Source organism: Somniosus microcephalus, chromosome 23, assembly GCF_052327205.1.
Source record: "Somniosus microcephalus isolate GS21.2 chromosome 23, FLI_Smic_1.0, whole genome shotgun sequence".
In the NCBI taxonomy this organism is placed as follows: domain Eukaryota; kingdom Metazoa; phylum Chordata; class Chondrichthyes; order Squaliformes; family Somniosidae; genus Somniosus; species Somniosus microcephalus.
In genome coordinates, this window is record NC_141009.1 from 65786927 (window position 1) to 65797007 (window position 10081).

Here is a 10081-nt window from a genome sequence, read left to right on the forward strand (position 1 = left end):
TGGGACAGTATAGAGGGAGCTTTACTCTGTATCTAACCCATGCTGTACCTGTCCTGGGAGTGTTTGATGGGACAGTGTAGAGAGAGCTTCACTCTGTATCTAACCCGTGCTGTACCTGCCCTGGAAGTGTTTGATGGGACAGTGTAGAGGGAGCTTTACTCTGTATCTAACCCATGCTGTATCTGCCCTGGGAGTGTTTGATGGGACAGTGTAGATGGAGCTTTACTCTGTATCTGACCCGTGCTGTACCTGCCCTGGGAATGTTTGATGGGGCAATGTGGAGGGAGCTTTATTCTGTATCTAACCCATGCTGTACCTGCACTGGGAGTGTTTGATGGGACAGTATAGAGGGAGATTTACTCTGTATCTAACCCGTGCTGTACCTGCCCTGGGAGTGTTTGATGGGACGGTATAGAGGGAGCTTTACATAAGAACATAAGAAATAGGAGCAGGAGTAGGCCAATCGGCCCCTCGAGCCTGCTCCGCCATTCAATAAGATCATGGCTGATCTGATCCTAACCGCCAATCCACTATCACAGAACGATCTCCTGAATCTAACAGAATTAGACACACGAAATAGGAGCAGGATCAAGCTACACGGCCCCTGGGCCCGCTCGGCTACCCACAGGGCCGTGACCGATCCGAACCTAGACTCTTGTCCAAATTCCTGCCTGCTCCCCGTAACCTTTAATTCCCTTTACTTCTAGGAAACTGTCTATTTCTGTTTTAAATGTATGTAATGATGCAGCTTCTACAGCTTTTTGGGGCAGCATATTCCATGGACCTACCACCCTCTGAGTGAAGTAGTTCCTCCTCATCTCAGTTTTGAAAGAGCAGCCCCTTATTCTAAGACTATGCCCCCTAGTTCTAGTTTCACCCATCATCGGGAACATCCTCCCCGCATCCACCCGATCCAACCCGTTCACAATCTTATATGTTTCAATAAGATCGCCTCTCATTCTTCTGAACTCCAATGAGTAGAGTCCCAATCTACTCAACCTTTCCTCATATGTCCATCCCCTCATCCCCGGGATTACCCGAGTGAACCTTCTTTGTACTGACTCGAGAGCAAGTATGTCCTTTCTTAAGTATGGACACCAAAACTGTACGCAGTATTCCAGGTGCGGTCTCACCAATACCTTGTACAACTGAAGCAATACCTCCCTATTTTTATATTCTATCCCCCTAGCAATGAAAGCCAACATTCCATTGGCGTTCTTAATCACTCTGTATCTAACCCGTGCTGTACCTGCCCTGGGTGTTTTTGATGAGACAGTGGTTATTGAAGTTGACAGTGTTCTTGTCCTCAGTATAGACATCTGCAAAATGAAATGAAATGCAGGAAACACCATTGAAATAATGTCTGCTGAGAAAAAGCCCCTTTAAATCCCCTCGTAACTTACCTTTAATGTCTGCTGTGAATGGGCAGAGTCTGGTCGGGTTTGCTGGTTGTTGTGTTCAAATACCCGGAGTCTGCAAGAGCTACGATGAAATGTAAATGACTTCTGGTTAGAAAGTGGACCGACACGCCTAACAGACTATTGAGTTCACGATTCGGAGTCCCCCTAAACGGACGTCTCTCTCTTGAGCAGCTCATTCTCCAGCACGATGAAAGCCGCTGATTCTTCCCCGTAACTGAATCACAGAATCGGCACAGAGGAAGCCATTCAACAACCTGCATTTATATAGCACCTTTAACAAAGTAAAACATCCCAAGGCGCTTCACAGGAGTGATTATCAAACAAACGGCACCGAGCCAGAGGAGGAAATATTAGGGCAGGTGACCAAAAGCTTGGTCAAAGAGGTAGGTTTAAGGAGCATCGTAAAGGAAGAGAGAGCGGTAGAGAGCCGGAGAGGTTTAGGGAGGGAATTCCGGAGCTTAGGGCCTTGGCAGCTGAAGGCACGGCCAACAATGGTGGGTCGAATGAAGTCGGGATGAGCAAGAAGCCAGAATTGGAGGAGTGCAGAGATCTCAGAGGGTTGTAGAGCTGGGGAAGGTTACAGAGATAAGGAGAGGCGAGGCCATGGAGGGGTTTGAACACAAGGATGTGAATTTTACAATTGAGGCGTAGCTGGACTGGGAGCCAATACAGGTCAGCGACCACAGGGGTGATGGATGACCGGGACTTGGTGCCAGCTGGGACACGGGCAGCCCAGTTTTGGATCAGCTGAATTTTATGGAGAGCGGACCATTCAATCAGCCCATTGCCCCTGTGCCGACTCTCTGAATGAACTCTCCGTGTAATTTGTCACAGAGTGTGAGCGTGGCTCAGTGGAAGCACTCTCCCCGCTGAGTCAGAAGGTCGTGGGGTCAAGTCCCACTCCAGAGACTGGAGCCCAAAAAACCTAGGCTGGCAGTACTGAGGGAGTGCTGCACTGTCAGAGGAGACGTTAAACAAAGGCCCCGTCTGTCCTCTCAGGTGGACACAAGAGATCCCACAACACTATTCAAAGAAGAGCAGGGGGAATCTCCCTGGTGTCCGGGCCAATATTTATCCCTCAATATACATCATTAAAACAGATAATCTGTTCATTATCACACTGGGGTTTGTGGGAGCTTGCTGTGCTGCTTTTCCCTACATTACAACAGTGACTACATTACAAAAGTACATCATTAGCTGTAAAGCACTTTGCAACACCCTGAGGTTGTGAAAGGTGCTATTGAAATGCACGTCTCTCTTGAATCCCAAGGCCCTGCCCTTTCCCCTTTCAGCCCATTGCCCCTTGCCCTCTCTCTGAATGAGCTCTCCCTTCACTCTCATTCACCAGCCTTGGGACCTTTCACTACATTAAAGGCGCTATATAAATGCAAGTTATTGTTACCCTCTCCTCATTTTTCAAATACCCTGTACTGCCTCTCCGACATGGCAGTACTCACTCAATACAGCCCCTCCGACAGTGCAGCCCTCACTCAGTACTGCCCCTCCGACATTGCAGCACTCCCTAAGTACTGCCCCTCCGACAGTGCAGCGCTCTCTCAGTACTGCCCCTCCGATGGTGCAGCGCTCCCTCAGAACTGCCCCTCCGACATTGCAGCACTCCCTCAGTACTGCCCCTCCGACAGTGCAGCGCTCTCTCAGTACTGCCCCTTCGACAGTGCAGCGCTCCCTCAGTACTGCCCCTCCAACAGTGCAGCACTCCCTCAGTACTGCCCCTCCGACAGTGCAACAGTCCCTCAGTACTCCCCCTCCGACAGTGCAGCACTTCCTCAGTACTGCCCCTCCAACAGTGCAGCACTCCCTCAGTACTGCCCCTCCGACAGTGCAACAGTCCCTCAGTACTCCCCCTCCGACAGTGCAGCACTCCCTCAGTACTGCCACTCCGACAGTGCAGCGCTCCCTCAATAATGCCCCGCCGACAGTGCAGCGGTCCCTCAACACTGCCCCTCCGACAGTGCAGCGCTCTCTCAGTGCTTCCCCTCCAACAGTGCAGCACTCCCTCAGTACTGCCCCTCCGACAGTGCAGCGCTGCCTCTGTACTGACCTACTGACTGTGCAGTGCTCCCTTGGTACTGCACCTCCGACAATGCAGCGGTCCATCAGTACTGCCCCTCCGACGGTGCGGTAATCCCTCGGTACTGACCCTCTGACTGTGCAGCACTCTCTCAGTACTGCCCCTCCGACAGTGCAGCGCTCCCTCAATACTGCCCTTCTGACATTGCAGCACTCCCTTAGTACTGACCCTCTGACTGTGCAGCGCTCCCTCAGTACTGTCCCTCCGACATTGCAGCAGTCGCTCAGTATTGACTCTACGACAGTGCAGCGCTCCCTCAGTACTGACCCTTCAACAGTGCAGCGCTCCCTCAGTACTTCCCTCTGACAGTGCAGCGGTGCCTCTGTACTTCCCCTCCGACAGTGCAGCGCTCCCTCAGTACTGCCCCTCCGACAGAGCAGCGCTCCCTCAGTTCTGCCCCTCCGACAGTGCAGCGCTCCCTCAGTAATGCCCCTCCGACAGTGCAGCGCTCCCTCAGTTCTGCCCCTCCGACAGTGCAGAACTCCCTCAGAACTACCCCTCTGACAGTGCAGCGCTCCCGTAATACTGCCCATCTGAGAGTGGAGCGCTCCCTCAGTACTGCCTCTCCGACAGTGCAGCGCTCCCGCAGTACTGACCCTACGACAGTGCAGCGCTCCCTCAGTACTGCCTCTCCGACAGTACAGCGCTCCCGCAGTACTGACCCTATGACAGTGCAGCGCTCCCTTAATTCGACCTGTTCTACAGTACAGTCCTCCCTCTGTACTGCATCTCCGACAGTGTAGCCTTCCCTTATTACTGCCCCTCCGACAGGGCAGCACTCCCTCAGTACCGATCCTAGGCCAGTGCAGAGCTCCCTATGTACTGGCCTTCCAAAAGTGCAGCACTCCCTCAGTACTGCCCCTCCGACAGTGCAACAGTCCCTCAGTACTCCCCCTCCGACAGTGCAGCACTTCCTCAGTACTGCCCCTCCAACAGTGCAGCACTCCCTCAGTACTGCCCCTCCGACAGTGCAACAGTCCCTCAGTACTCCCCCTCCGACAGTGCAGCACTCCCTCAGTACTGCCACTCCGACAGTGCAGCGCTCCCTCAATAATGCCCCGCCGACAGTGCAGCGGTCCCTCAACACTGCCCCTCCGACAGTGCAGCACTCCCTCAGTACTGCCCCTCCGACAGTGCAGCGCTGCCTCATTACTGACCCTCTGACAGTGCAGCGCTCCCTCAGAGCTGCCCCTCCATAAGTGCAGCGCTCCCTCAGTACTGCCCCTCCGACAGTGTAGCGCTCCCTTAATACTGCCACACCGACAGTGCAGCGCTCCCTCAGTACTGCCGCTCCGACAGTGCTGCGCTCACTTGGTACTGCCGCTCCGACAGTGTAGCGCTCCATCAGTACTGCTGCTCTGACAGTGCAGCGCTCCCTCAGTACTGCCCCTCCGACAGTGTGGCACTCCCTCAGAACTGCCACTCCGACAGTGCAGTGCACTGTCAGTACTGCCCCTCCGACAGTGCGGCACTCCCTCAGTACTGCCCCTCCGACATTGCAGCACTCCCTCAGTACTGACCCTCCGACAGTGCAGTGCTCCCTCAGTAATGCCCCTCCAACAGTGTAGCACTCCCTCAGTACTGACACTCCCACAGTGCGGCGCTCCCTCAGTACTGACCTGCTGACAGTGCAGCGCTCCCTCAGTACTGCCCCTCCAACAGTGCAGTGCCCCCACAATACTGATCATCCGACAGTGCAGCACTCCCTCAGTACTGACACTTCGACAGTGCAGCGCTCCCTCAGTACTGCCGCTCCGACAGTGCAGTGCTCCCTCAGTACTGCTGTTCCGACAGTGCAGGGCTCCATCAGTAATGCTGCTCTGACAGTGCAGCGCTCCCTCCGTACTGCCCCTCCGACAGTGCAGCACTCCCTCAGTACGGACCCTTCGACAGTGCGGCGCTCCCGCAGTATTGCCCCTCGGACAGTGCAGCGCTCCCTCAGTCCTGACCCTCCGACAGTGCAGCGCTCCCTCAGTACTGCTCCTCCGACAGTGCGGCATTCCCTCAGTACTGCTCCTCCGACAGTGCAGCACCCCCTCAGTACTGCCCCTCCGACAGTGCGGCACTCCCTCAGTACTGCCGCTCCGACAGTGCAGTGCTCCCTCAGTACTGCCGCTCCGACAGTGCAGGGCTCCATCAGTACTGCTGCTCTGACAGTGCAGCACTCCCACAGTACTGACCCTCCGACAGTGCAGCACTCCCTCAGTACGGCACCTCCGACATTGCAGCACTCCCTCAGTACTGACCCTGCGACAGTGCAGCACTCCCTCAGTAATGCCCCTCCGACAGTGCAGCACTCCCTCAGTACTGACACTACCACCATGCGGCGCTCCCTCAGTACTGCCGCTCCGACAGTGCAGGGCTCCATCAGTGCTGCTGCTCTGACAGTGCAGTGCTCCCTCAGCACTGCCCCTCCGACATTGCAACGCTGCCTTAGTACTGACCCTGCGACAGTGCAGCGCTCCCTCAGTAATGCCCCTCCAACATTGCAGCACTCCCTCAGTACTGACACTCCGACAGTGCAGCGCTCCCTCAGTACTGCCCCTCTGACAGTGCAGCGCTCCCTCAGCACTTCCCCTCCGACAGTGCAGTGCTCCCGCAATACTGATGATCCGACAGTGCGGCGCTACCTCAGTACTGACCCTCCGACAGTGCGGCGCTCCCTGTGTACTGACCCTCCGACAGTGCGGCGCTCCCTCAGTACTGACCCTCCAACATTGCAGCGCTCCCTCAGTAATGACCCTCTGACTGTGCGGCGCTCCCTCAGTACTGACCCTCCGACAGTGCGGCGCTCCCTCAGTACTGACCCTCCGACAGTGCGGCGCTCCCTCAGTACTGACCATCCGACAGTGCGGCGCACCCTCAGTTCTGACCCTCCGACAGTGCAGCGCTGCATTAGTACTGCTGCTCTGACAGTGCAGCGCTCCCTCAGTTCTGCCCCTCCGACAGTGCAGCACTCCCTCAGTAGTGCCCCTCTGACAGTGCGGCAATCCCTCACTACTGCCCCTCCGACAGTGCAGTGCTCTCACAATACTGCCCGTCCGACAGTTCAGTGCTCCCTCAGTACTGCCATTCCTAAAGTGCAGCACTCGCTCAGTACTACCCCATCAACAGTGCAGCACTCCCTCTGTACCGACCCTCTGATAGTGCAGTGCTCCCTCTGTACTGCCCCTCCAACAGTGCAGCGCTCCCTCACTGCTGCCACTCCGACAGTGCAGCGCTCCCTCAGTACTGCTGCTCCGACAGTGCAGGGCTCCATCAGTACTGCTGCTCTGACAGTGCAATGCTCCCTCAGTACTGCCCCTCCGACAGTGCGGCACTCCCTCAGTACTGCCCCTCCGACAGTGCAGCTCTCCCGCAGTACTGACCCTCCGACAGTGCGTGCGCTCCCTCAGTACTGCCCCTTCGACATTGCAGCACTCCCTCAGTACTGCCCCTCCGACAGTGCAGCACTCCCTCAGTACTGCCCCTCCGACAGTGCGGCGCTCCATCAGTACTGCCCCTCCGACAGTGCAGCACTCCCTCAGTACTGATCATCCGACAGTGCAGCACTCCCTCAGTACTGATCCTCCGACAGTGCAGCGCTCCATCAGTACTGCCCCTCCGACAGTGCAGCGCTCCCTCAGTATTGCTACTCTGACATTGCAGTGCTCTCTCAGTACTGTCCCCCCGACAGTGCAGCGCTCCGTCCATACTGCCAATCCGACAGTGCAGCGCTCCCTCAGTACTGCTGCTCTGACAGTGCAGCGCTCCCTCAGTACTGATCCTCCGACAGTGCAGCGCTCCATCAGTACTGCCCCTCCGACAGTGCAGCGCTCCCTCAGTATTGCTACTCTGACATTGCAGCGCTCTCTCAGTACTGTCCCCCCGACAGTGCAGCGCTCCGTCCATACTGCCAATCCGACAGTGCAGCGTTCCCTCAGTACTGCTGCTCTGACAGTGCAGCGCTCCCTCAGTACTGCTGCTCCGACAGTGCAGGGCTCCATCAGTACTGCTGCTCTGACAGTGCAGTGCTCCCTCAGCACTGCCCCTCCGACATTGCAACGCTGCCTTAGTACTGACCCTGCGACAGTGCAGCGCTCCCTCAGTAATGCCCCTCCAACATTGCAGCACTCCCTCAGTACTGACACTCCGACAGTGCAGCGCTCCCTCAGTACTGCCCCTCTGACAGTGCAGCGCTCCCTCAGCACTTCCCCTCCGACAGTGCAGTGCTCCCGCAATACTGATGATCCGACAGTGCGGCGCTACCTCAGTACTGACCCTCCGACAGTGCGGCGCTCCCTGTGTACTGACCCTCCGACAGTGCGGCGCTCCCTCAGTACTGACCCTCCAACATTGCAGCGCTCCCTCAGTAATGACCCTCCGACTGTGCGGCGCTCCCTCAGTACTGACCCTCCGACAGTGCGGCGCTCCCTCAGTACTGACCCTCCGACAGTGCGGCGCTCCCTCAGTACTGACCATCCGACAGTGCGGCGCACCCTCAGTTCTGACCCTCCGACAGTGCAGCGCTGCATTAGTACTGCTGCTCTGACAGTGCAGCGCTCCCTCAGTTCTGCCCCTCCGACAGTGCAGCACTCCCTCAGTAGTGCCCCTCTGACAGTGCGGCAATCCCTCACTACTGCCCCTCCGACAGTGCAGTGCTCTCACAATACTGCCCGTCCGACAGTTCAGTGCTCCCTCAGTACTGCCATTCCTAAAGTGCAGCACTCGCTCAGTACTACCCCATCAACAGTGCAGCACTCCCTCTGTACCGACCCTCTGATAGTGCAGTGCTCCCTCTGTACTGCCCCTCCAACAGTGCAGCGCTCCCTCACTGCTGCCACTCCGACAGTGCAGCGCTCCCTCAGTACTGCCGCTCCGACAGTGCAGCGCTCCCTCAGTACTGCTGCTCCGACAGTGCAGGGCTCCATCAGTACTGCTGCTCTGACAGTGCAATGCTCCCTCAGTACTGCCCCTCCGACAGTGCGGCACTCCCTCAGTACTGCCCCTCCGACAGTGCAGCTCTCCCGCAGTACTGACCCTCCGACAGTGCGTGCGCTCCCTCAGTACTGCCCCTTCGACATTGCAGCACTCCCTCAGTACTGCCCCTCCGACAGTGCAGCACTCCCTCAGTACTGCCCCTCCGACAGTGCGGCGCTCCATCAGTACTGCCCCTCCGACAGTGCAGCACTCCCTCAGTACTGATCATCCGACAGTGCAGCACTCCCTCAGTACTGATCCTCCGACAGTGCAGCGCTCCATCAGTACTGCCCCTCCGACAGTGCAGCGCTCCCTCAGTATTGCTACTCTGACATTGCAGCGCTCTCTCAGTACTGTCCCCCCGACAGTGCAGCGCTCCGTCCATACTGCCAATCCGACAGTGCAGCGCTCCCTCAGTACTGCTGCTCTGACAGTGCAGCGCTCCCTCAGTACTGATCCTCCGACAGTGCAGCGCTCCATCAGTACTGCCCCTCCGACAGTGCCGCGCTCCCTCAGTATTGCTACTCTGACATTGCAGCGCTCTCTCAGTACTGTCCCCCCGACAGTGCAGCGCTCCGTCCATACTGCCAATCCGACAGTGCAGCGTTCCCTCAGTACTGCTGCTCTGACAGTGCAGCGCTCCCTCAGTACTGCTGCTCCAACAGTGCAGGGCTCCATTAGTACTGCTGCTCTGACAGTGCAGTGCTCACTCAGTACTGCCCCTCCGGCAGTGCGGCACTTCCTCAGTACTGCCCCTCTGACAGTGCAGCTCTCCCGCAGTACTAACCCTCCGACAGTGCATGCGCTCCCTCAGTACTGCCCCTTCGACATTGCAGCACTCCCTCAGTACTGACCCTGCGACAGTGCAGCACTCCCTCAGTACAGACACTCCCATAGTGCGGCGCTCCCTCAGTACTGACCCTCCGACAGTGCAGCGCTCCATCAGTACTGCCCTTCTGACAGTGCAGCTCTCCCTCAGTACTGCCCTTCCGACAGTGCAGTGCTGCTGAAATACTGATCATCCGACAGTGCAGCACTCCCTTATTACTGACCCTCCGACAGTGCGGCGCTCCCTCAGTACTGCCGCTCCGACAGTGCAGGGCTCCATCAGTACTGCTGCTCTGACAGTGCAGGGCTCCATCAGTACTGCCGCTCCGACAGTGCAGGGCTCCATCAGTACTGCTGCTCTGACAGTGCAGGGCTCCCTCAGTACTGCCGCTCCGACAGTGCAGCACTCCCTTAGTACTGCCCCTCTGACAGTGTGGCACTCCCTCAGTACTGCCCCTCCGACAGTACAGCTCTCCCGCAGTACTGACCCTCCGACATTGCAGCTCTCCCTCAGTACTGACCCTCCGACAATGCAGCTCTCCCTCAGTACTGACCCTCCAACAGTGCAGTGCTCCCTCAGTACTGACCCTCCGACAATGCAGCTCTCCCTCAGTACTGACACTCCCACATTGCAGCGCTCCCTCAGTACTGACCCTCCAACAGTGCAGCGCTCCCTCAGTACTGCCCCTCTGACAGAGCAGCTCTCCCTCAGTACTGCCCCTCCGACAGTGCAGTGCTCCCGCAATACTGATCATCCGACAGTGCAGCACTCCCTCAGTAC